The 26818-nt window shown below is 41.0% G+C and overlaps 1 long non-coding RNA gene across 1 annotated transcript in view; it reads left to right on the top strand.

The window, feature by feature from the left end:
• Nucleotides 1–26248, top strand: part of LOC150065372 (uncharacterized) — a 57714-nt gene extending 31466 nt beyond the window's left edge. The window contains exons 2-3 of the long non-coding RNA XR_016534952.1: nucleotides 528–590; nucleotides 25683–26248. This is a non-coding gene — a long non-coding RNA (uncharacterized LOC150065372). The remainder of the gene's footprint in view (nucleotides 1–527; nucleotides 591–25682) is intronic.
• The last annotated feature ends 570 nt before the right edge of the window (nucleotides 26249–26818 follow it).

The raw sequence follows: 26818 nt of genomic DNA, 5'->3' as shown, positions 1-26818 counted from the left end.
AGCTGGAAGTGGCAGTGTGTCTCAAGTGCTGGCCTAGAGCACAAGTAGAGTGTTAGCCTTGAGCACAAAGATGTTCAGGGGTAGTGCCCAGATTCTGAGTTCAAGCCCCAGCACTAGCAAAAGTAATATTAATAAAACCCTAGCAAATATTTATCTTGTCTCCTCTTAGCTAGCCACACTACCTGTTTGACAGCAATCTATAATTCAAAGCAAAGATTATGTAAGTGCAAGATTATTTATTTGTGCAAGTGGGGGCCAGAAATCATATATCTAAAATATATAAAGGGATGTTGTGGTTCAGGATTTTATGTTATAGAATCCACTACATACTGTGATTGCATAGTCTCATATGCTGGGACCAAGATCCTTTTGTGATCAGAACCATTTCAAAACAAGGTATGAAATCCTTGAGAGACTCATAATTAATTGTTTATTCATGAAAAGTGTATTAACTAGCTCCTGTATGCTAAATCTAGAAGCTTTCTCCTATTTTTAGCCTTATCTGAGCTTGTCCTATTTTATTGCAGATGCTGAGCAGGAAATGGGAAAGGAGCTAGGACATGCCAGGAAGGCGAGTTGGCTGTGTCCAAGTAAGGAGAAGAATGGGATAGACTTGGGTGTACACTGTACGTTATGTGTTTAGCAAATGTATTTACCACACTGCAGTTTCTTCTCATGAGGTGGGAACATCTGTAACTTCCTCTGGAACTCCCCTTAGCATACAGCAGAACTTCCCTCTTCACTGCCCAGATTTTTTAAAAGCATGTGTTTTCATTTTTCTCTTCATTTTTCCCCCTTTGCCTTGGACAAAATACATGCTAGGGATTGTAAGTTTAAAGTATGTTACCTTTCTGACAGATGACATTTTTTTTGGCTGATATCCAGAGCAATCAGAGAACATAAATCATGCTTCTTGAGTAACTCGGAATAACTGAAGATTATTATGTGGTTTAATGTTGCTTCCAATTAAAGCTTCTGAGATATGCAAAGCTTTGAGCTTGATTAACCTAGACAAAATAAGGGGTTTAGGGACTGCAACACATTTCTGAACTCTCCAAACACTTTTACTTTTTGTAAATTAGAGGGGAAATGAAAAGACTCATGTAAACAATTCTGTCACAGGTTTTCTCTAGGCTGGTTGCTCATTAGACACGTCAAGCAGAGAACTTTTACCTTGCTGACATTGGAATCTCCTGTTTAGTGGTGCTTTAATAGCAATACCTATGGATATGTACTTTATAAACAGGCTCGTGATTGGTGGATATTGGGTCAGAGCAACTTGGCACTAATATTTAAATAATAGCCCTTTAGCTATGTCTCAGTGAATAAGCAGAAAAGAAAGAGGTCACCTTCAAAAGAAACTGAGTGCTCAGATAGTTTTGTTTTTAATAATCTATTCTTCTGGTACAATTCTAATTCTAAAGGGGGGAGTGCCTTGGACCTGTGATTGACTTCTACCAGGCTTTACCTCTTCTTAGCTTTTTTGTTTCCCCGAGAGCTGAGGACCAAACTCAATTGCTTTTACTAAACTAAATGGCTAAACCCTAGATTCCATCTCTTAAAGGTCCAGTCATCTCAGTATTACCACAATGGGGGAAAAAAATCCTCTTAGAAAATGAACCTTTGAGGGTCACGCCTTCACCAAATCACAGCAGAAAACTTCTGAAAGTACTAGTGCTCAGGCCCCCTTTATTTCCCTTTTTTTTTGGCTTCTTTAAGTTAAATTCTTTCAGGAATGATTCTAGCATCTAGCTAAGAACCATTTTCCTTGGAGTTTCTCATGTACTGAGAAGGTACTGAGAAGCATTAGTGAGTCTTAGACAAATAAAGTACCTGCACTTACAAACGCCTTCTACCATCTTGTTATTTGAAGTCCTTACCTTCACCTAAGAGCTACTTAGAAATGAAGAGTCTCAAGTTTGCCTCAAAATCCACATTTTAACAAATCTGGGGAGATTCACATGCCCACTAATATTTGAGAAGCAGAATTACAATGTGTGTTTGTATTTAGACTATTAGTGGCCTTTGAAAGCGCATTTGGAAATTCTAACTGAGGAGCACAGCCACTCATTCGCCCTGCAGGGATGCACATGAAGAAATGAGGAAGAAAGGGGACATTGGCCTCGCCACTCATATCAGCCAAAGTAGTACTGGCAGTCAATGAGGTGACAGTTGTCACAGCCAAATTACCCTCACATTCTGCACTGTTAGTGAGAAGTAATTAGCATTTCATGAATATTTATAATGGGTCAGACACTAAGCCTGTATACCATTATTTTTTTTTTGCCAGTCCTGGGCTTGAGCTCAGGGCCTGAGCACTGTCCTTGGACTTTCTCAAGGCTAGAGCTCTACCACTTGAGCCTCAGCACCATTTCTGGCTTTTTTCTATGTATGTGGTACCGAGGAATTGAACCCAGGTCCTCATGCATGCTAGGCAAGCACTCTACCACTAGTCCAAACTCCCAGCCCCTGCATACCATTATTTTATTTGATCTGAAAGATAGGAGTTACTACTTTTTTATTTTACAGATGCAAACAAACCTTAACAAGTGACATAATTTGCTGAAGATCAAATAGTAGTCAAAGAAATGAAATCCAAATTTCTCCCTCTCTTCAGTGTACAGTCATCTGTACAGATATAACTTATATTTCTACTGTCATATTTCTACTACATCTATGAGACAGATGTATGTATGTATGTACTAGCATTATATTAAGGAAAAGATATTTTATATTCTATTTTATATGCTACAGAGTTATTATATTAACCTTCAATTTACTATTGGCCTTCTGAAGTTATCAAACAAAGGTATCTGAAGTTTTCAGACAAAGGTGAACACTCGAAAATTTCCACAACTATGAATGTAGGCAGATGGTATGGGTTTCTTTATTTACTTAAGGCCCTTAACTCAGCTAAGGGGCAAAGAAATTGGTAAACACATGAAAAATTATACAAGCTTGAGTTTTAGCCTGAACTTGGATAATGCCAGAGTGTTTTTGAAGATTCTGGGGGCAGATAGTGGAGACATCAATTCCTGAACACTGATTTGCTTTTTATTTGTAACCAGGAAATAGCAAGAGTAAGCATCTGACACATTTTCAGAAAACCCAAAACAAATCATTTGCATCATCTCCCAAGATAGTTTCCTCTTAAAGCTAATTTTATACTTTTTTTTCCATTTAACAACAGAACTTGAATTTTCTCAGACTTCCTATACAGCATACTTGAACGGTGAGAGGGAGCTAGAGGGCTGATTTCCATAGCCATAGATTTCAGGCAACTCTGAAGGACATGGTTTAGGACAAAATCCTGTTCTGAGTATCTGACTCTTGCTCTGTTCTATGGGTGAGAAATTTCTTATCTTAGAAATTCTTTCTCCATCTGATTCTTCTCTTTTGTATCTATCAGCATTGATCAGAAGTAGTGGAATGAGGCCAAGTAAAATAATGATGCCGATTGTCATCTCTCTTCAGAATGACCTCAAACATCAGCATAGTCATGATCTCATCTGGGTTTTCACTTTTCTCTGCAGGATAAAGAATAGAGGAGGAAACATCAGTGAGAAAAGAATGGTTGCTCTTCATTCACTCTAAGTCATGATAAACCATAAAAATAAACATGCCTGGGTTAGAAAATATTCTTAGAGGGGCCAGGAGTTTGGCCCAGTGGTTAAAGTGCTTGCTTAGCATGCATGAAGACCCAGGTTCGATTCCTTGGTACCACATACATAGAAAAAAGCCGGAACTGGTGCTGAGGCTCAAGCGGTAGAGCTCTAACCTTGAGAAAGTCCAAGGACAGTGCTCAGGCCCTGAGCGCAAGCCCAGGACTGGCAAAAAAAAAAGAAAACAAAAAAAGAAAATATTCTTAGAGCTGTGCACTGGTGGCTCATACCTGTAATTCTACTCAGGAGGCTGAGATCTGAGGATCTTGCTTCAAAGCCAGCCCGGGCACATAAGTCTGTGAGACTTTTATGTCCAGTTAACCACAACAAAACCAGAAGTGGCTCTGTGGCTCAAGAGGTGGAGGGTAGCCTTGAGCTGAAGAGCTCAGTGACACAGAGCCCAGGCCCCATGACCAACCAAAAAAGAAAGAAAGGAAAAAAGTTCATCTGAATTCTAGCCTCAGTATTGGCACCAAGGGAAAAAAAATAACTAGCAACTACAATGCACACTGTATGATATATGGAAATCTCAAGTGAATTCCATTAATCTATATACTTTATATATTAAGAAAAATGACTTTAAAATTATGTATCATAAATGATCTCGTTTACTTAACAACTGGTTCAGTTAAAACAACTTTCTGAATCATGTTCTAAGCTAGGTTTGACCACTATTTTTAGGAGGTTTGTTTGGATTTTTGTTTTTGTGTGTGGGTGTGGTTGTTGTTATTTTTGTCAATTGTGGGGCTTGAACTCGGAGCCTGGGCATTGCACATGAGCTCTTTTGCTCAAGGCTAGCAGTCTACCACTTTGAGCCACAGATCTACTTCCAGTGTTCTGGTGGTCCTGGACTTTCCTACCTGGGTTGGTTTTGAACCTCAATCCTCAGATCTCAGCCTCCTGAGTAGCTATGATTAGAGGCAAGAACTACCAGCACCTAGCAAGTATGTATTTTTTTCGAACATTAGAACAGGAAAACAAATAGAAATAAAACTGCAATGTTTACCAATAGGGGACTGATTAAATTATGCCATGTCCAATAAAATACGTAGTCATTTAAAATGTTGGTCCATCTACATTTGCTGATTTGAAAACTATAAGAAATGTGCATGCTTAACGTTTAGTAAAATTTCTTTTCGGGTGCTACTGAAGTTTGAACTTAGGGCCTTAGGTTCAATCATCTTACTTGCTAGAGTAGTGCTCTACCACCTGAGCCATGCCTCTAGCCCAGCTATTTGCTAATTATTTTGGAGATGGAGTCCAGCAAAATTTTCTGCCTAAGCTGATATCCAATTGTGAGCCGCTAGATCTCAGCCTCCTGAGCAAGTAGGATTATAGGCTTGAGGCATTGGTGCCTAAACTCTTTTAGTAATTTTTTTTGGTCAGTTGTGGGGCTTGAACTCTGGGCTGTCCGAGCTCTTCAGCTCAACTCTACCACCCTACCCCTTGAGCCACAGTGCCACTTCCAGTTTTCTAGTAGTTAATTGAGATAAAAGTCTTATGGTCTTTAGTGCCCAGACTGGCTTTGAACCACAATCCTCAGATCTCAGCCTCCTGAGTAGCTAGGATGGCAGGCATGAGTCATGAACCTGGCTTTCTTTTAGTAATCTTTATTTTATAGAAAAATATCTGTTTTGGGGGAAAGTAAGTTGGGCTGGGTAGGTGAAGATTTTGGCGGAAAGTTGGCAATCCTCTACTTAATCTGGACAGGGACTACAAAAGTGTTCAGAAATGTTAGGCTTTGCTGGGTGAGGTGGCTCACACCTGTAATCCTAGCTGCTCAGGAGGCTGAGATCTGAGGATCACAGTTCAAAGCCAGCCCAGGCACTAAAGTCCATAAGACTCTTATCTCCAATTAACCACTAGAAAACCAGAAGTGGAGCTGTGGCTCAAGTGGTAGCATGGTAGCCTTTAGCTGAAGAGCTTAGGGACAGCACCCAAGCCCAGAGTTCAAACCCCACAACTTACAAAAAGAAGTGTTAGACTTTATTTTATGTGATTTTTTTTTTTGCATTTGTGACATATTTTAGAAAGGAAGGAAGGAAGGAGGAAGGAAGGAAGGAAGGAAAGAAGGAAGGAAGGAAGGAAGGAAGAAAGGAAGGAAGGAAGGAAGGAAGAGAAAGAAAGGTTATAAGTTAATAAATGGGCCTGGCACTGGTGGCTTATACCTGTAATCACAGTTAGTCAGAAGGCTGAGATCTGAGGATCATGGTTCAAAGCTAGCCCAGGCAGAAAAATCCCCATGAGACTCTTACCTTTAACAGACTACTCTGAAAAAGCCAGAAGTGGTGCTGTGGCTCAAGTGATAGAGCATTAGTCTTGAGCACAAAGAGGCTCAGGGACAGTGCCAATGTCCTGAGTTCAAGTCCCAAAACTGGCAAAATAAAAAAAAGGTTAATAAATCAACGGGGGTTAGAGGTGTCATCAGCTGGTAGAGAACCAGCCAGTGAGTGAAAGGGGCAGATAATGAGTTAAGTCCCAGTCTTAAACAGAAAAGAAAAAAAAAAAGAGTGAAGTGAGTATCTCTGAACCCACCACTCACCCTAATAATACACATCTGCTGCCTGCACTGAAGTAACTGATGGTTGAATCTGTGCTTCTCATCACTTGCCCTTATTTTAGCTTTTTTAATCTGATAAAGTAAATATGATTGACCAATGGATATTGTACTTATATCATCTTTGTGAGCTGGTCTTATTTTTTTCCTTCAACATTATGCTATTGAATTTATAAATAAAGTAGTATTTTTGTATAACTAATTTGCATGCTGTGTATGTTCTATTTGATTTGCTTTTTGCTATTTTTAAAAGAAATATTTTTAAGATATAAAAATAACAATGACTGGTATAAGAAAAGCTTTCTTGGGCCAGGATTTTGGCCTAGTGGTAGAGTGCTTGCCTAGCATGCATGAAGACCCGAGTTTGATTCCTTGGTACCACACACACAGAGAAAGCTGGAAATGGTGCTGTGGCTCAAGTGGCAGAGCTCTAGCCTTGAGATAGCCCAAGAACAGTGCTCAGTCCCTGAGTTTAAGCCCCAGGACTCGGGGAAAATAATTAATGTGCGTTGCTTAAAAGTTCCTGCTTCAGCCTGGTGGCTTGGCTGTGTTTGATTATTCTGCTAAGACTATTATCAGAAAGTAGCAGAGGATGTGCGTAATTAAGATATCCTACCCTAACTTGTTTGTTAAACATGTCATTTGAAATATGATGTAAAAATCAATGTTAATACATTCTTTAAATTAAAAAAAAAAGATACCATACCCTCTTCAAATAAACCTGAGTTCAGCCAATTAGAGCAGAGGGGCAGGACCTGCTACTGTGTTAGGAATTAAAAAAGAGAAAAGTCCACCTGCTCTTTTGGCCATTGATTGATGGTGCATCCTTCTATAGAAGTAAACTTTTCCTTGCTGAGTTCCTTTTGAGTTGACTTCCTAATTCCTGCAACGTATCAATATCTGAGCTCTTTCTAACACTGGCCAAGGAGGCAAATTTCTGTAATCCCATAGTCCTATCAAGAAACAGTGATCAGGAGCCAGGAGCATAGCCTAGTAGTAGAGTGCTTGCCTTGCATGCAAAAAGACCCAGGTTCGATTCCTCAGTACCACATACATAGAAAAGACCGGAAGTAGTGCTGTGGCTCAAGCTGTAGAATTCTAGCCTTGAGAAAGCCCAAGGACAGTGCTCAGGCCCTGAGGTTAAGCCCCAGGACTGACCCCCCCCCCAAAAAAAAAGCAAGACTATCATGGAGCTGGGAGTGTAGCCCAGTTGTAGAATGCTTACCTAGCTTACATAAAGCCCTGGGTTTGATTCCTCGGTACCACATACACAGAAAAAGCTGGAAGTGGTAAAGTGTGGCTCGAGTAGTAGAGCACTAACCATGAGAAAGCTCAAAGACAATGAGTGCCCAGTGGTAGAATGCTTGCCTAGCATGCACGAAGTCCTGGGTTCAACTCCTCAGTACCACATACATAGAAAAAGTGGAAGTAGTGCTGTGGCTCAAGTGGTAGAGCACTAGCCTTGAGAAAGCCCAAAGACAGTGTCCAGGCCCTGAGTTCAAGCCCCAGGACTGGCAAAAAAAAAAGACTATCCTGTTCTCCTGTTCTACAGGATCATTTCTTAATCAGAGGCAGAATTTCTATGATTTGATATAAAGGAAGATCTAATCCCCTGTGCTTGCTGCTGTCTTCTTTTCTCTTTCTGGTGTTCACCTGAGAGGCCATTCATGGTCCCAACTCCAGCAGCCTGAGCTAGCTTCCCCAAGAAAACAACTCATTCTCAGAGAGTTTCCTTTCCTCTTCAAACACATCCCCCACTAGATGTCTCTTCTTTAAGTTGTGTGCTGTAGCCTTTGGGTTTGTGGCTCACTGGGGCTTAGAAAGACTTAAATAAGTCACACGAAGGTATGAATAACCAATGGATACTGTGTGTGTGTGTGTGAGAGTGTGTGTGTGTGCGTGCACGTGTGTGCGTGCACGTGTGTGCGTGCACGTGTGTGCGTGCACGTGTGTGCGTGCTGGAGCTTGAACTCAAGGCCTTTGCACTGTCCCTGAACTTTTGGGGCTTTCGTTGCTAGTACTTTTACCACTTGGGCCACATCTCTACTTCTGCCTTTTGTGGTGGTTCATTGGAGATAAGATACTCACAGACTTTCTTGTCTAGTCTGGCTTCAAACTGTGATCGTAGCCTCCTAACTAGCTGGGATTATAGGCATGAGCCACTGGTGCTGGCCTCCTATTGCTTTTTAAAAGAGGAACACACAGGAATGTGTAATAATTGGAAGGATTATTATCTAATAATAAGATACTCTTTAGATTAACAATGTCTTCTAGGTATTTCACTGAACATTGTCTATTCTGTCTCTATGACAGAAGAGGAGAAAATTGCTTGCGTTTAACCTTTGAGGAAGTTAGACCATCACTATCTTGTATCAGTTGACCTCAAGAGATCTGACTGCCCATATTTCCTTTCGTTACTCTCCTTGGAGCAAGTGGAGCGTGGAGATGGATGGATCACCAGTATCAGTTTCTGTTTCTAGAAGATAAGAATTTTTTTTTGCCAATCCTGGGCTTGAGCTCAGGGCCTGAGCACTGTCCTTGGACTTTCTCAAGGCTAGAGCTCTACCATTTGAGCCCAGCACTATTTCCAGCTTTTTCTATGTGTGTGGTACCGAGGAATTGAACCTGGGTCTTCATGCATGCTAGGCAAGCAAGCACTAGGCCAAACTCCTGGCCCCTTACACAAATCTTTTAAGAGAGGTGGTTGATGATGAAGGAATACATAGGGAAAGATTCAGAGACTATCAGTGTAGAGTCAGAAGTGAGGAATTCATTCTCAATCCAAAGGAGAAACTCTTCTTTCTTCGCTAAGGACCTTTTGTGAAGATGAAGACGGTGTTATCCCCTGGTGAGTATCTGCAATTCTTTGTGTTTCTAATGAAACACAAATTTCTTCAACCCTGTTCCAATGAAGAATGTCCACCATTTTATCTAGTTAGCCTGCAAGTCAGAGACTCAGACCTTTGTGAGTACACTCAGTAGAGCAGAGCTGCGATCTGGAATTACTACTTACTAGTTGACTCATCTACAAAGTGGCCAGGCTCTCTTGGGTACTGAGATTGAATGTGTCCAGCAGTTGACTTTTCTCTTACTAAGAGGTTTTTGATAAGAGAATCAGAGCCCTGGCTCTGATGGAGTGTAGCTCACCCTCTGCCATTCTATATCCCCTGTTTTAAGTTTGATCCCAGGCTTTCTCATCCACAGAATGCTTGTAGCTGAAAGCAAAAAGGGCAAGAGTCACCACTCCAAGTTATTTTGTCTTTCAAGTTTTCATTAACCATGCAGTCATTTCTTCAGGGAGAGCTCTTGGAGCCATACCTCGAAGTCAGGTAAAAAGCAGAGTTGTGTTGGAGAGCCAGTAAAGGATTGGTGTAGGAGCATGGCATGACTCCTTTTGTATCTTTCAACAAGGATGATATTTTGGTTCAGACTACTGTTGGGAGGGCAAGTCCATTGGCAAGGCAACTAGAAGCAGAAACGTTATTTAGGAATATCTTTGCAGAAATGGTACTAGCTTGGCTGAGGATGCTTTGACTAGAGGTGGTGAGAAGTAGTCTGATGGATGTTTTTATATATTTTTGTTTGTTCTTCAAATTTATAATTAAATCTTAAGAAAAAGCAGCTTTATTGAAATATTCTTAGCCCCCAGCAGAGTTCCCCCCCTCACTGTTTTCTTTCTCTCTCTGCATTTAACAAACTTTTAGAAAAGCATATGTTATAGTTCAGTGGTTTTTAGTACATTCACAGCGTTGTGCAACATATACCAGTTTCTAATTCTGGAGCGTTTTCACTACACTGGACAGGAACTATACCCATCCAAAAAACTCCCTATTTCCCCTTCCCCCTCTCCCTCCTGCCACTAGCACTTAGCAACCACTAGTCTGCTTTCTGTTTCTATCAATTGCTTATGCTGGACAACTCATATAGATGGTACCACTTAATGCTTTATCTTTGTGGCTGGCTTCTTTCAATGAGAACAATGTTGGCAAGGTTCACCTGTATTTTAGCGCCTATCAGTACTCCATTCCTTTTAAGGAGTAAGTAATATCCCCTTGTACAATGTACCACAGTTTATTTATCTGTTTATTACTTGAGGGATATTTGAGTTGTATTGATTAGCTATTACAGAAAAGGCTACTATGAACATTCTTTTACATTTTTATATAGATATGCTTTCATTTCTCGTGAGTACATATGTAGGAATAGAACTCTTGCCTCAAATAACCATGTTTAATTCTTTCGGGAATTGCCAAATTGTTTATTGGATATATGATTTTCAAAAATTTCTCCTGTTGTGCAATTTTTCCTTCTAGTTTTCTGACAATGTTCTTTAAGGTACAAATTAGTTTAAATTTGGAAGCACAAACTAATTTAATTTTTATGGAGTCCAAATTACGTATTTTTATCTTCTCTTTTTGTCTACCTTAATAAATATTCCTTAGTCTGAAGTTGTGAAGATTTATATCTATATTATATTATATCTTTGATCCACTCTGAGTTAAGTTTTGTATATCATATGAAGTAGGGCTCCAAAATCATTTTTTGTACATGGACATACAGTTTTTCCTATGCAATTTATTGAAAAAAATAAACTTTTACTCTCTGAGTTGTGGTGGCACATTTGCATATAAATCACCATAGATATGTGGATTTATTTCTGACTTTCATTATTTCATCAAATTCTATATCTGTCCTATGTCAGTATCAAACAGTACTGATTACTGTAGCTTTGTGGTAAATCTTGAAGTCAGAATGTTTGAGGGCTTCTACTTTATACTTATTTCTCAAGATTTATTTTTCTATTCTGGCTGTCTTTTATTTCCTCTTATGTTTTTGGATAGGCATGTCTATATCTGCAAAATAATACAAATTGGAATTTTGACAGAGATTACACAGAATCTGTGGATCCATTTGGGAAAGATAGCCGTCTAAGGATTAGTGCCTTCTACCTTGTGAAGGCCGTATGTCTTCCATTTGCTTAGACCTCTTTTTGCTACTTATTTTTTTTGTTGTTGGTGGTCATGGGGCTTGAACTCTGGGCCTGGGCATCTCCCTGAGCTCTTCAGCTCAAGGCTACTGCTCTACCAGGGTGACCACAGCAGCACTTCTCATTTTCTGGTGTTTAATTGGAGATAAGAGTGTCACAGTCTTTCCTGCTTGGGCTGGCTTTGAACCTCAATCCTCAGATCTCAGCCTCCTGAATAGCTAGGATTACAAGCATGAGCCACTGGTGCCCAGCTTGATTTAAACTTTATTTATTTTTTTTGTGCTAGTCCTAGGGCTTGAACTCAGAGTCTGGCACTGTCTTTGAGCTTTCTCAAGGCTAGCACTCTACCACTTGAGCTATAGCACCATTTCTGACTTTTTTTTTTTGCCCGTCCTGGGCTTGAGTTCAGGGTCTGAGCACTGTCCTTGGACTTTCTCATGGCTAGAGCTCCACCACTTGAGCCTCAGCACCATTTCCGGCTTTTTTCTATGCACCCGGGTCTTAGTGCATGCTAGGCTAGCACTCTACCACTAAGCCAAACTCCTGGCCCATTTCTGACTTTTTCTATATGTGATACTGAGGAATTGAACCAAGGGCTTCATTCATACTATGCAAGTACTCTACCACTAGGCCACATTCCTGGTCCAAGATTAAACTTTTATTCTTGCTCCTGACCACCTCTCAAGTTAATCTCACAAAACGGCTTTTTTTTTCTTTGCAAAAACAATGTCACTGTATTGGCTTCTACATGAGGTGGACTAAATTTCTGGCTTTATTCAATCTCTGATCCCTTGGCTTCACCATGCCTATATAATAACCAAACCTGTACCTTAAAACATAGTGCTACAGGGGGAAAGAAATCAGTAGAAGTAGATGCTTCTGAGAGTTGGATTTAGTAGTGTGGTGGAGGCCATTGACAACTCTCAGGGAACCTGAAGGAAAGGATGTGGACACAACAAAATATCAGCATATCATGGAGAAGAGTTATAAAAGGGAGGAGAGAGATGTGACAGTAGCTAGAAGGAAATCCAAAGCAGTACACTCTATTGTTTTCATTTTAGGAAAGGCACTATTACAGCAAGTTAACAACAGGGTGCTTTCCAAAAGAAATGTTCATGATGCACCTCAGCTGAATATGATAGTGCTTTTCCTTATCAGAATACAAAAATACCTTGAAAATGAGTATGTTTACCAGAAGGTTTGGAACTTTACAGAATTCTTCCTTAGAGGGCATGAGTGAATGATATCCAACAGATAGTGACTCACACCTGTAATCTTAGCTACATGGAAGGCATAATATGGAAGGATGGAGGTTTGAAACCAGACCAGGGGAAAACAAGGTTGATAAACTCTATCTCAAAATACTGGGCAAGATAATCTGTGTATCTGTCATCTCAACTACCGCAGGAAAGGTAGTTAGAAGAATCCCAGTCAAGGCCAGCCAAACCAAAAGAAAAGACCAAAAAATAATCCGAGCAAAAAAGGCTGAAGTGAGAATCAAGCAACAGACTGCCTCCTAGCAAGTAGAAAAACCCCCCAGTTTAAACATAGAACTTAAAAAAAAAAAAAGATTACTTACCACTTTGCCCATCCAAGGAGACTGTTGGCACAGTGTCTCCATGAGCAAACTGAGGTTCTCTGTTACGAAGGTACTTTTTAATAGGCAAACTTCTGTCCTATTGTTTTCTAGGGGAAAAATGCATCTCCACAATTGTTAAAAGATCAGGCTCTAAGCTGGGCACTGATGACTCATGCTTCATGCCTGTAATTTTTGCTGCTGGGGGCGGGGGCAGGAGGCTGAGATCTGAGGGTCACAGTTCAAAACCAGCCTGGACATTACTTAAGGTACATTACTTAACAATCATTGCTACCCTTTCTCATGTTTTTGTCCCCATTTCTCTCCCCCACCCCCCAGCTTGTTTTCCCCCCTTCCCTATCCTATTTCAAATAAACAAATAAACATATATACAATATATCAGATAACAAGGCAAGATACTGTAATGATATGAGACAACCAAGGAACAACAAAAGAGATGAGAAATAACATAGTACATTAAGAACAAGGACAGAAGACTCTTTTTTTTTTTCTGCCAGTCCTGGGGCTTGAACTCAGGGCCTGGGCACTCTCCTTGGACATTTTTGCTCAAGGCTAGTGCTCTGCCACTTGAGCCACAATGCCACTTTCAGTTTTTTGTGTGTATGTGGTACCCAGAATTGAACCCAGGGCTTCATGAATGCTAGGCAAGCACTCTACAACTAGGCTATGCTCCTGGCGTGAGACTTTAAATTTTTTTTTTTACTGTAAAGGTGATGTACAAAGGGGTTACAGTTACATGTCAAGTATTGAGTATATTTCTTTATTTCTTTTTTTTTCTTTCTTTTTTTTGGGGGGTAGGCAGTCGTGGCACTTGAACTCTGGGCCTGGGCACTGTTCCTGAGCTCTTCAGCTCAAGGCTACCACCCTACTTCTTGAGCAACAGCACTACTTCCAGTTTTCTGGTGATTAATTGGAGATGAGTCTCACAGACTTTAGTGCTCGGGCTGGCTTTGAACCTTACCCTCAGATCTCAGCCTCCTAAGTAGCTAGGATTACAGGCGTGAGCCACTGTGCCCAGCTTTGAGTACATTTCTTTTTGAACACTGTCATGCCCTCCCTCATTTTCTCCCAGTGTTTTCCCTCCCTTTCTCCTACCCCTTTCCTCCAAGTTGTATAGTTCATTTCCAACATATTGCCTAGTGAGTATCACTGCTGAATTCATTCACTGTCGGGAGCAAGAGTGGAATCAAACTGTACTTTGATTTGCATCAGATAATTGCTTGATTGTCTTATTGTTTTTTGGCCTTCTCCTGTTCAATTGATCAACAGTGTAAGGCAGGTTCTTAGACCCATTTGTTTCAATTTTAGCCCGACACTGTGCAGTGAACTCTGTCTCCCATAATAAGTACTCTCCTGCACTAAGGCATGCTCTGGCAAGCCGCTTCCAGTCATTTGGGCATACAATACCAGCACACGCGGCCTCCAATATTACTTGAGTAAAAGGGGCAGTTGGCCCATATTGGGAGCAGGCACTTTTTTAATCCTGTAATAGTTTAACAGGAACAGGTTGATGGTATACTTGTTCATCATGATCAACTAAACTAGGGAAGCATCGAGGCCCTGAAGTATCTTCCCTCTCTCTAGCAGCCTGAGTCAGGTTTAATTGCGATGCACTGTGCCTGGTTGTGGTGCCTGTTAAGAGGGACTTGTTGCTAGGGCCTTTAGGCTTGCCTAAAGGTTGAAAAAGGGATTGAGGCCGTAAGGCTGCAGCCGGGTGGGTGTGAGGGGTAAGGTTTAGAATCAGACATCATAGTGGCCTGAGGGTCATCTTTCTTTCCTACTTCTGGGGGGGCTCTCTGCTCCATCCCCATTTTCGATAGAAAATGTAGCATTTCTTCTAACTTCTTCTCTATCGTAGCCACCCGGCCCTCCATTGACTCATCATAACTTTCCTCCTTGATATTCAAACCTGAATTCTGATACTCAATATCTACTGGTTGTTGTTCCCTTTTCAAGATCTCACTTAGACTCTCTTGGGCTGCTACATATGGCTCAGCCTCAGGTTTTTCAGAAGGGTCCTTTAACTCATAAATTTCCCTTAATTCAAGATTAAGTTCAGCATTCTCATGTTGAGGATCTATGCATTCATTTACTAGATTCCATACATCAATAGCCTCTACTGGGGTCTTTTCGGGGCCATATACATTATAATATTCTTGAATTCTTTTTCCTATCTGCTGCCAGGTTTTTTGGAATTTCTCCTCTAAAAACCTCGGGCATGCCTCCTCGACAAACTGTAGGAAGCTCTGAAGCACCCCTTTTTCCACCCACGTTCCGTGGGCTTCAAGTAGGTCTGTTAAGATCGGTACAAATGACCTATGGCTATTAACTTGACCCATAATTTTTACTCCTGACTATACACTCTCTTAAGATCCTCTCTTAATAGTCCTACGATGTGTTACTCACCACAGTGGGGTCCTCCACCGTCGTCCCAGATTTTCAAGGTCCCTGTTCGGGCGCCAGTTGCCGGGGCCTACCGGCAGCAAATTGGGGTTCCTGAAATAGGGGGCAGGGACTGGAAAAATTAGAAGAGAGACAAACACATCGGGTCCGGGAGGTCTGCAGCTCAGGCAAAAACTGCAGCCCCCATTTATTCTCAACTCAAAGTTTATATCCCTTCTTGAGACCAGGGCACTGCCAGGTGTTACATCCAGATGGTTAATCAGGGAACTGTTGGGGGTTACATTCATATGGTAAATCTCAGATCAATTGAACAGGAGAAGGCCAAAAAACAATAAGACAATCAAGCAATTATCTGATGCAAATCAAAGTACAGTTTGATTCCACTCTTGCTCCCGACAATTCACCCTTGGTCCCACTGGTCCTTTGTTTCCCTTTCTCCTCTCCAAATCAGAAAAACTATTATATAAATCAAAAACAGTAACAAAAAGGGGGGAAGACCTAGAAATGAACCCACAAACCTATAGCCACCTAATATTTGCTAATGGAGCCAAAAACACAAGGTGGAAAAAGACAGCCTCTTCAACAAATGATGCTAACAGAATTGACTATGTATGTGCAGAAAATTGAAGCTAGATCTTTATATATCATTCTATACCATAATCAGCTCCAAATGTATCAAAGCTCTAAATATAAGACCAGATACTCTGAAAAATACATTCGGAAGGAATAGGGGAAGCACGAGGTCTCCTTGGCACAGGTTGAAATTTCTTAAGTAAAACTCAGCAATCCAACTAATCAAAGAAAGACTGGATAAATGGGATTGCATCAAACTGAAAAGTTTCTGCATGACAAAGAACATAGTTAGCAAGATAAATAGAAAGAAAGCTCACAGAATGGGAGATCTTTACTATCTATGCATCAGATAAGGGCATCATATCTAAAATATACTTAGAGCTCCAAAAATTAAACACTGCAAAAACGAGTACTCAAAGAAACAACAGCCCAATTAGTAAATGGGTTAAAGACCTTAAGAAAGATTTCTCAGAAGAAGTAAGACTATTAAGACTTTACCTCACCCCAATTAGAATTGCCAGTATCAAGAAAATTAACAATAGCAGATGCTGGCAGAACAGTGGTGTGAATGTAATTCATTCAGTCCCTCAAAAGACTAAACATAGAGCTCTCTTATGACTCAGCAGTCCCACTCCCTTAAGACTTTTATCTCCAGTTAACCACCAGAAAGCTGGAAGTGGCACTATGAATCAGTGCTAGAATACTAGCCTTGAGCACATCCGCTCAGGGACAGTGCCCAGGCCCTGAGTTCAAGCCCCTGACCAATTAAAAAAAAAACAAAACAAAAAACAAAAACCTTTCAGACTCTGAGAACCAAAAAATAAAGCAAGATACATTAAAATAAAAGGAAGTGCTCTGGCTTTACAACCAGACACATCTGAATTCAAATTCTGGATTTACAAATTCTTAGCCTCTAATATGTTAGACAACTTGTGAAAACTTTGCACTTGATTTTTCTGTAATGTCAATAATAATAATGGATAGGTTATCTTACACCTGCTTGTTACTCATCTTGCATATTTAGGCTCTTCATTCAATAACTGTCTTTTTATTTTGCCTATCCTGGGGCTTGAACTCAGGGCCTGAGCACTGTCTTTGGGCATTCTCAAGGCTAGCTCAAGGCCAGCCACAGCACCACTTTTGGCTTTTTCTTTGCATGTGGTACCGAGGAATTGAACCTATGGCTACATACATGCTAGGCAATCAATCTACCACTAAACCACATTCCCAGCCCTTAACTTCTATATTCTGTGTATTTAGATACTATGTCTCCTTTCTTCCCCACCATTGTTCAGGCCATGTCTTTTCTCCTTAGCGCTTATTAGAACTTCCTCCTGCTGTTCATCCTAATATTGCTTCTCTCCACTTTTGAGATAAAGGACACAAACCTTGGAGTCATTTTTGCTCCTTTCTTCTCTCAGCAACATGCACTTTAGGCCCTTCCTTAATGTATATCCAGAATCTGACCACTCTAGCCAGCTCTTCAGCTTCTATATCAGTTGAAACCATGATTATCTCTTGTGGTAGTTTCTGTACCAGTTTCTCACCTGGGCCCTGATTCTAATCTTATCTTCCTACAGCGGAATCTCAACACAGCAGCCAAAATAACTCTTCAAAAATATGTCTTTTTCCTAACTACTCAGAAGGCTAAGATCTGAGGATTGTAGTTCGGAGCCATCCCGGGCACTAAAGTCCAAGAGTCCACGACTCTTATCTCCAATTAATCACTAGAAATCAGGAAGTGCGCTGAAGCTCAGAGGGTTGGGTGGTGGCCTTGAGCTGACAAGCTCGAGGATGGTGCCCAAGCCCGGAGTTCAAGGCCCATGACCCACCAAAACAAAAACAAAAACAAAACTTTTAAACATTCAACGTTTCTCTGAGAGAAAAATTCAAAAATCTTCCAGTAGCTTAGGTAAGAGGTGCCTCCGTTTCAGGCCCTGGCTTTAGAGGACATGCAGTCATGCCCCTCCCTTCAATGTGAGGTGCCATCTGGAACCTTTAATCATCATCCTACCTCATCTGTCAAAATCTAAAGTCCTTAGGTCATTGGAATCCCCTGTCTTAATGACAACCACTCCTAGGTTAATTTAGGGGGTTTCCTTAGATCCAACCCTCAAAGACAAATCTCATGACCAGTGTGTATATTCGTATGTCTTGACACTTTAATATTCTTTCTGGTAAGCTGACCTTATGTACAATGGCACAGTACTGCTGAACCTAGTGACACCTTCTCAACTCTTTCCTTCTCTTTACATTTGAAGACTTTGCTTTCTTTTAAAATTTTTTATTTAATTGTAAAAGTGATATACAGAGGGGTTACAGTTACATAAAGGTAATGAGTACATTTGTTTGTTGGGGGTGAGGGGGTTGTGGGGCTTGAACTCGGCCTGGGCACTGTCCCTGAGCTCTTCAGCTCAAGGCCGCCTCCCTATCCTTGAGCCAAGCTCCACTTCCCATTTTCTAGGGGTTAATTGGAGATAAGAGTCTCAGGTCCTTTTGTGCCCAGGCTGGCTTTGAACCTTGATCCTCAGATCTCAGCCTCCCTAGGATTACAGGCATGAGCCACCACGCCTGGCTAATGAGTACATTTTCTGTCGAACAGTGTTACTCCCTCCCTCACTTTCTTTCCTCCTCCCCTCAACTCTCTTTACCCATCTCATTTCCCCAAAACAGTGATTACTATCTAATGTAGTATCATATAATTGACTCCGTATATTGTTATTTATCATTTCCCATCAGAATGTAAGTACTAAGCCAGGCGTGGGGCTCACGCAGGTAATCCTAGCTACTCAGGAGGCTAAGATCTGAGGATCAAGGTTCAAAGCCAGCCCAGGCACAAAAGGACCTGAGACTCCTATCTCCAATTAACCTCTAGAAAATGGGAAGTGGGGCTTGGCTCAAGAGTAGGGTGGTAGCCTTGAGTTGAAGAACTCAGGGACAACACTCAGGCCCAGGGGTAGGGCGGTAGCCTTGAGCTGAAGAGCTCAGGGACAGCCTCCAGGTTGAGTTCAAGCTCCATGACCCACCCAAAAAAACAAAAGAATGTAAGTACTAAGATGAGAGGGATCTTTGTTTTGCTCACTTGTGGTTTTAACTTCTAAACAGTACGTAGGCACTCCGTACTCATTGAATGAATTCCCCTTTTACATAGGAAGCAGAATATTTCCAGAATGACCAAATGTGATTATGTCACTCCTACTTGAAAGATTCGAGTAGCTCTCATTATTCACCAAAGTTAAGTTATTCTTAGTGCAGCCTGCAAAACTCTCTCTGATCTTGCCTCTCTTGCCTCACTCATACAGAAACACACACATATACCCACTTTCCATGTGGGCTTCATCACTGCTTAAAGACCTCAAATCTCATTTTATTTTTTCAGATACTCTTTTTCCTCACCTCAGTTTCTTTATGAGCCTGAGGAAATTGTATTGCATCATGAGAAGGCTTTCATTCAGCTACCTTCCACACAAGCTTTTCCTACTTGCCTTTCCTTAGGCTGTCCTATGCCTCAGTTGTAGCCTACTCATTTGATATAGTAGCATTTAACATGCCAACACATATTAACTTGTTATGCTCTGTCTGCTAAAACAAGAGCCCTTTGTACTTAATAGAATCCCTTATAACTTCACTGAACAAATAAGTGTTTTCATGTGTGATCATTTAGCAACTTGGCTCAGAAGACTAAGACTACTGCCTCTCATTGTCTTCTCTCCCTTTTGGAGAGATGTCATAATTTGTTTATTTGGGCCCAATCTAAGGAGGAAAAAAAAAACCCTTTCCCTCAGTCAGAGCCATTCACAGATGAATAGGGTACAGAGATGATTATGCTTTGCCACTTTAAGATGTGGTGTGTTCAGAAGAAACCTTGGGCTCTACTAGCAGAGATCTGCAATAGAGCAAAACCTTGATACATAAGGCCATATAGTATGAAGCTAATTGAAAGGATCTCCAGGATATTGAAACAAAAGCTATATAATGAATGATTGTTGTCCTTAATGTACTATGTTATCTCTCATCTCCTTTGCTGTCCCTTGGGTATCTCATATTGTTACAGTACCTCACTCTGTTATCTGATATATTGAATTTATTTGTATTTGGTTATTTGAAATTTGATAGGGAAGGGGGGAAAACCAAGACGGGGGGGGGGAGGAGGGTAAAAGGTACCAAGACATGTGAAAGGGTATCAATGTATGTGAAATAATGCACCTTCTATATGGCAAATATCATGTAACCCTTTTATTAATTACAATAAAAAATGAAAAAAAAAGATGTGGTGTGTTAAGATGTGGCATTTAGGCATTGTCATGGAATAATAATGATGAACAGCAAAATGGCTCCCTGTCCAGTGCACTGCAAAGCTAGTCAGGTGTAAAGCTAAACATCACAAGCCCTAATGTGATAGAGGCCACTTCCACCATATTATTTTTGAAATCAAAATCAAACCACCCCTTGTATATTACCAAACATTTCATTTCTGGTGATTTACTTGCCATGTTAAATACGTTAATGAAACAATTCAACAACAAGCATCCAGGGAACATCCATGATCTTGCTAAGTACTTGGGCTCCTAAACCTTAAAGGTATAGTCCTGGCCTACAAGGAACTTCCCTTCAGTACAAGGGTGCCCAGGTAGGAGAAAACTGATGGAAAGACACCAAGATGCAGCAAAGGAGGAGCCTGATAATGAGGAGAGCCCAGGTAAAAGACCAGGGTTTCCATGACAAGAGTGGGGAAAGCTATGTTGTCTGTCCATTTCTACAACTTCAGACTTAGAAGACTGCTGAGGACATCTAGGCCAATCAGTTGTTTTGGTTTTTTGGTTGGTTGTGGGGCTTTAACTCTGGGTGTGGACGCTGTCCCTAAGCTCTTCAGCTCAGGCTAGTACTCTCTGAGCCACTGCATCACTTCTAGTTTTCTACTGGTTAGTTGGAGATAAGAGTCTCATGGACTTTCAGACTTCCATGCCTGGGCTGGCTTTGAACCCCAATCCTCAGATCTCAGCCTCCTGAGTAGCTAGGATTATAGGTGTGAGCCACCATGCCCAGCTGAGATTTTGACTCTGATATGCCTATCTGATCCAAGTAGCTCTCTCTTGAATGTTTTTACTCTGCATTTTGGCCATTTGTGACTATCATTCACATCCACAAAGCCATAGAACTTTTAGTTTAGAAACAGTCCTGATCCATAGGCCATCTTACTCAAGCTTTACCTCTCCACATCTAAAGTTACATAAATCCATAACCCACTCCTTCTACTGTGTATTCTAGATAATGAGCAGTAATGGTTGTCTTTGGTTTTATTCTCTTCTAATCATTTTATGTGGAATAATAAGCCATTTAGTAGGCCCCCAAGTCATGCTTTTGTTAAATAATAATTACTTATATAAGTTACTAAAATAATAACTTTCTCTCTGACAAATATACTTTTTTCAGCATTGTTTATAAATGCAGGCCAGCCTGTGCTACACCCAGTCCAGTGGAGTCTGTGCAGCATGGAGCAGAAAGAGCTTGAATGGCTGCCAGTCCTGAGGTTCGCACCAATGGTGATCAGGCCTCCTGGAGGTCCCTGGCAGAGACCGGGACATATGCGTGGAATGCTCATAATGCTGGGTGCTGGGATTCTTTTAACACTCTTTTCATTTCTGATAGTTGATGGTATGGCAGTAATATTCTGTGCCAGCTACTGGCCTAAACAATTGATTGAGTGACTAGATGCTCCAGGAACTAAAAGTGCATGCCCGGCTACTCTGGCGCAAGACACATCCACAGCAGCCTTAATGACCTCAATGCATTCTATTAATAATAAAACAGAATTAGAGAAACTAAAACAGAAAATATGATCTTTGAATTAGTAATAAATGTTAGTTTGCCTGAATATGCCTTTGATGCGTGTGCATTACTTGTGTAAATGTTGCAAGTACATAAGGAATCACATGGGAAAGGATTAGAAGGGCTAGAGCACCATGGTGTGCTCTAACTGAACAGCAACAATGGACTCTTAGGTTTAAGGTTTTACAATTCCTGGCACAGGGTAATAATTACTGACTCAGAAACAAAATCATAGGAAGAATTAGAATGGAACAGATGGTAAACAAAACTAATATTGATTAATGCCAAGGCGGATGACGCCTAACCACAATGTCTGACATATTAACCATAACTCCTTAGAAGGGAGGGAGAAGTTTCTTTTCTACTTAGAAAATGTACCCTGTAACCATTCTTAAACATGATTGTAATCTTTTGACCTTATGCCAACTGAAAGAAAATACTCCTGCTTTGACTGTATATAATCTCACATTCAACAAGTAAAACTTCGCAGCAGACTTCAAACCTCCCTTGCGTTTGTGTCTGTCTGTCATCGCCGAATCCATTCCTGACCTGTGAATCCAGACTTGATCTCCCCGCACTCCCGCTGAGTCGGTCTGCTGCAAGCCTGATATGTTGAATGCCAAGCAAAACAATAATCACAAGCAGATGTCAGTTGTGGGAAAATAGATTTTTTAAAATATTCTCAGCATTACCCTAAAAAGTCAAGTAGAGAGACAGAATAGTTTAAGTTTTCTACAGCATACATTTTTTTGGTTGTAGTTCTTTTTTATTTATTTATCTTTTGTCAGTCCTGGGGCTTGAACTCAGGGCCTGAGCACTGTCCTTGGGTTTTCTCAAAGCTAGAGCTCTACCACTTCCAGCTTTTTCTGTGTTTGTGGTACTGAGGAATCGAGCCCAGGTCTTCGTGCATGCTAGGCAAGCACTCTACCACTAGGCCAAACTCCTGGCCCTACAGCATACATTTTTGGTGCTGAAAACAGTTTCACTCCAAAAAACTGCCCGAAAAGAACGATAAGCATCAGGACAAGTGACAGAAATTTTACTGTTGGAGAATCGAGAGGGTATTACCTTGTTTGTAATCCTAAATGTAATTTCTGAGGCAGAAGAAATTTTACCTCAAGTAATGCAAAGAAAATGGGTGGCCACACCTCCCCCACCAAGGTCTACGATACAAACTCAGAAAGTACAAGAAAATTTCAACCCGTTTGATATTCACATCAGGCCAACATCAAGAACCTCCAAACCATCATGGAGCAATAGCAGCAGCCTAGGATTCTCTCTGCTTGGAGCATAGGAGCCTCACAGGCTCACAGGCTCTTCAGGAGGCTGAGACCTGAAAGCTGGCAGGAAAGAAGAAGAGAAAGAAAGAAAAGTCAGAGGGAGGGGCAGAGAGAGAGGAAAGGAGGAAAAAAGGAAGGAAGGGAGGGAGGGAGGGAGAGAGAGAGAGACAGAGACAGAGACAGAGAGAGACAGAGAGAGAATGGAGCCAGGAGCATGGCCTAGTGGTAAGAGCTTGCCTAGCATGCATGAAGCCCTGGCTTCAATTCTTTGGTACCACCTACACAGAAAAATCCAGAAGTGGTGCTGTGACTCAAGTGGTAGAGCGCTAGCCTTGAGAAAGGCTCAGACCCTGAGTTCAAGCCCTAGGACTAGGGCGGAGGGGAGAAGGAAGAGAGAGAAAGACAGAGACAGAGAAAGATAGAAAGAGACAGAGAGATAGAAAGAGAGATATCTGTCCAAATTTGGTGTTAAACAAGAGAAGTAAATATGTGGTTGTCCAGTTCAGCTTTCCCGTAACAGTAGGTAATGACGTCTGAGGAATCTGGAGGAAGCCCAGATCCAGTGCCGAGTTTTGGTTTTGCTTTCAGCATTACTGCTCTGCATGAAGTCCGGGAAGCTGTGGCCTTTGAGAAGCTGGCACATGTTTATCCAGGGGGGAAATGGAAACAAACACAAATACCAGAGCCTGGAGCTGATGGCTCACACCTGCAATCCTACTCAAATGTGAAGATTGCAAATCAAAGCCAGCTGGGCCAAGAAAGTCCAGGAGACTCTGATCTCCAACTTACCACTAGAAAACCAGAAGTGGACACAAGAAGTGGAGCTGTGGCTCAAGTGATAGAGCACTAAGAGCTCAGGGATAGCACCCAGGCCCAAGTTCAAGCCCCATGACAGAAGAAGGAGAAGGAGAAGGAGGAGGAGGAGGAGGAGAAGGAAGAAGGAAGAAGGAAGAAGGAGGAGGAGGAGGAGGAAAAGGAGAAGAAGGAGAAGAAGGAGAAGAAGGAGAAGAAGAAGAAGAAGAAGAAGAAGAAGAAGAAGAAGAAGAAGAAGAAGAAGAAGAAGAAGAAGAAGAAGAAGAAGAAGAAGAAGAAGAAGAAATACAACAACAACGACATTCCAAAGTTCCAAGTGACCATAAATGTGCTGGGGTTTAGGGAGACCCAGTTCAACCCAGGTCCCTCAATTTCCTTCTCAGAACAACTTGGGGTTGGGGGTCTAGATTCTGTCAGATCTACATGTGAGAACACAGTGAAAATCCTTAACTGCATGGCTGGATTTGAACTCAAGTCCCTAACATAAAGCTCAAAGGCCACAACATAAAGCTGATCAGAGGTGAGATTCAAACCAGATGGTAATAAAAGGCCAACATGAATGCTAGTCTGGATGGCCAATCCCCCTCCTGAGACAGAATCATGTAGGACAGGGATGAGAATAAGAGCAAATCAAATTCCAGGACGTGAAAAAAACCCAAAGTGAGATAAGAATAAGCACTTACTAATAGGTAACTTGAAATCGAATCATATGGTAACCTTCCTCTATCTCTTGAGTAAGAAGGACTACCTACAAATGAGAGTGGCTCTCCTAAGCACAAGAAAAGAGCCTTTCAGTGGAAGCCAATCTTCCTCTAGGGACTGCTCCTCCACCCACAGTTTCAGACATGTAATTTCCATGGGAGCTTCCATGTCCTCAATTGACCTTCCTTGAGGAGCAAATGTATATCCCCTGAGAAGCTCTGAGCAATTAGTATCTATGGACCCCACCCCCAAACCCTGTCCCTAGTTTCTGTCCTTCTTTGTGAAGTACACATGAACCACCTTTGTTCCCCCATCTCCTAGGCTTCCTTCCACTTGACCCATTTTTCTCAACCAGTTTTCCCTCTGGGTACCTCAGCTCTGTTTCTCCACAAGCTTATGTTTAGGGAAATAGACTCAGTTCTGAGAAAGGGAAGGCTCAGGTGTTTTCACAACAAAGTCAAACATAACTCGAGGTAATATTGCAGCCCAGTGGCACATCGTAAATCTGTGTGGCTAGGAAATCTGCTAGAACAACAGATACCAACCTGTAAATGGAATTTCTAGAGGGCAGATGTATAGGTGATTTTGCCATTTCCTTTTGTTTTTTGTATTTTCTGTATCTTCTGCTTCTAACAAATACAAACTATTTTTTTAATTTTATACAAATAAAATTTAAATAGAGTCTAGTTAAATTGCTGAACAACAAGAAAAAAAACAATTAAGAACTTACCCAGGGTTCATATGCTTCTAATTATTTAATAAAAACCATACAGGCCCTTAGCTAAGTGTTTGAATTTGAAACTCAATAGACAAACTCTTTGTTTTTTTTTCTTTTTGTAATTGAATATCTCTGAAAAGCAGAGCATGTCGTGTGTGTGTGTGTGTGTGTGTGTGTGTGTGTGATCTGTCCTTCATTGACACTTGGTAATGGAAAAGTAGAATTTAGAACATAAAATATTGCAATATAATACATGTAGTAATGTTCTTCTCCTGGGCACAATCAGTTTCCTATGTCCTTCCGTTTCACACAGGATGAAGTTGAGTCATGATCAGATAATAGAGCTTAAGTTTATTCTGTTATACTCATTCTGTTTTTCTTTCCAAGCTGTTTTCTTCTAAATGCAATGTAAACACAAAGTAACATATAAGTCCTGTGATGCAAATGTTCACTTAAATCCCTAGACCACTACTTGCTATTTAGCAGATTCAAAATTAATGTTAATGATGTCAAATCTAACAAAATAGAAGTCCAGTCTTTTTTACCTGCTTTGTCTTGCAGGAAATGAAATCACATAGTCTGAAGATGAAAAGCAAGGGACTTGTACCTGTGAGAAAGAGACAAAGAACAAGAGCTAAGACAGGAATGAGAACTGCTGAGGACCAGCGATCCCTCTTGAACTACCCTGAGAAACTTTTTACAAAGTTCTAAGGCTCCACTGTGGGTTTTCCTAGAATGTGATGAAATGGAGTGAGACTAACCTCTCTTGTCAGTGACCACAGGTATTTCATGGATGGGGAAAAGGTCATAAGTCACTAATTCATCTTGCTTGTCCGTTTCAATTAGGACTAATTCCTCCCAAGTGTCTCTTAGGTTCAGAGGTGAGACAGGAAGTGAGGACACAGGCGAGAGAGTGATGGGAGTGGTGGGAGTTCTTCATTGGCCTTTAACGATGAAAAATAGAAAAGAGGGGCTCACAAGACAGGGAAAAGGTTCAAGGAGCCTAGGAAGAATACATACTATGCTCTTCCTCCTCCTTGAAGAGAGAAAAGATACTGGACACATATCACTCAAGTTTGAGGGTGCCTTGGAAAGATATTAATACCAGCTTTTTTCTAAACATGTTAAAGGAGAAGGTCACTGGCTCTGCCATGCTTGGAACTGGAAAGTAATGACAGGATGTAGGTCATAAAGCAAGACGATTGGAACATCCTCATTCCAAGTCCCTGAGTCTTCGTGGATGAAAAATACATCCAGCAATCATGCAGCACTGGGTAATTCAGAAGAGAAGTCAGAGGTGCAGGAAGCCTGGGCTTTCATTATGGAGAATAAACAATAAAATGAATAAGGCTGAGATGGCCATTTTTCTTTTCTACTTCAAGACGCTTAGAGATTTGACCAAGGTATGGGATTGGCATTTTAAAATGAGACTGACTCTGTGAGTTCCTCAAAATGTTACATATAGAGTTCCAGTATGACCCATTGCGATAGCACTCTTTGGTATATATGCCCAAGAGAAGTGAAAATATATGTGCACGCACAAAAAATGTTTACACAAATGTTTATAACTGCATTATTCAGAATAGTCCCAAAGTGGAAACAACCTAAATGTCCAGACATCAAAATACAATGCAGTATATACATACAACAGAATACAATTCAGTCTGAAAAAAGAATAAATGGCTGGTATTGTATGG

Source organism: Megascapheus bottae, chromosome 3 (genome assembly GCF_031878675.1).
Source record: "Megascapheus bottae isolate mThoBot1 chromosome 3, mThoBot2.hap1, whole genome shotgun sequence".
In the NCBI taxonomy this organism is placed as follows: Eukaryota; Metazoa; Chordata; class Mammalia; order Rodentia; family Geomyidae; genus Megascapheus; species Megascapheus bottae.
The sequence above is the reverse complement of the archived record's forward strand: the minus strand, read 5'-3'. Positions and strand labels throughout refer to the sequence as shown.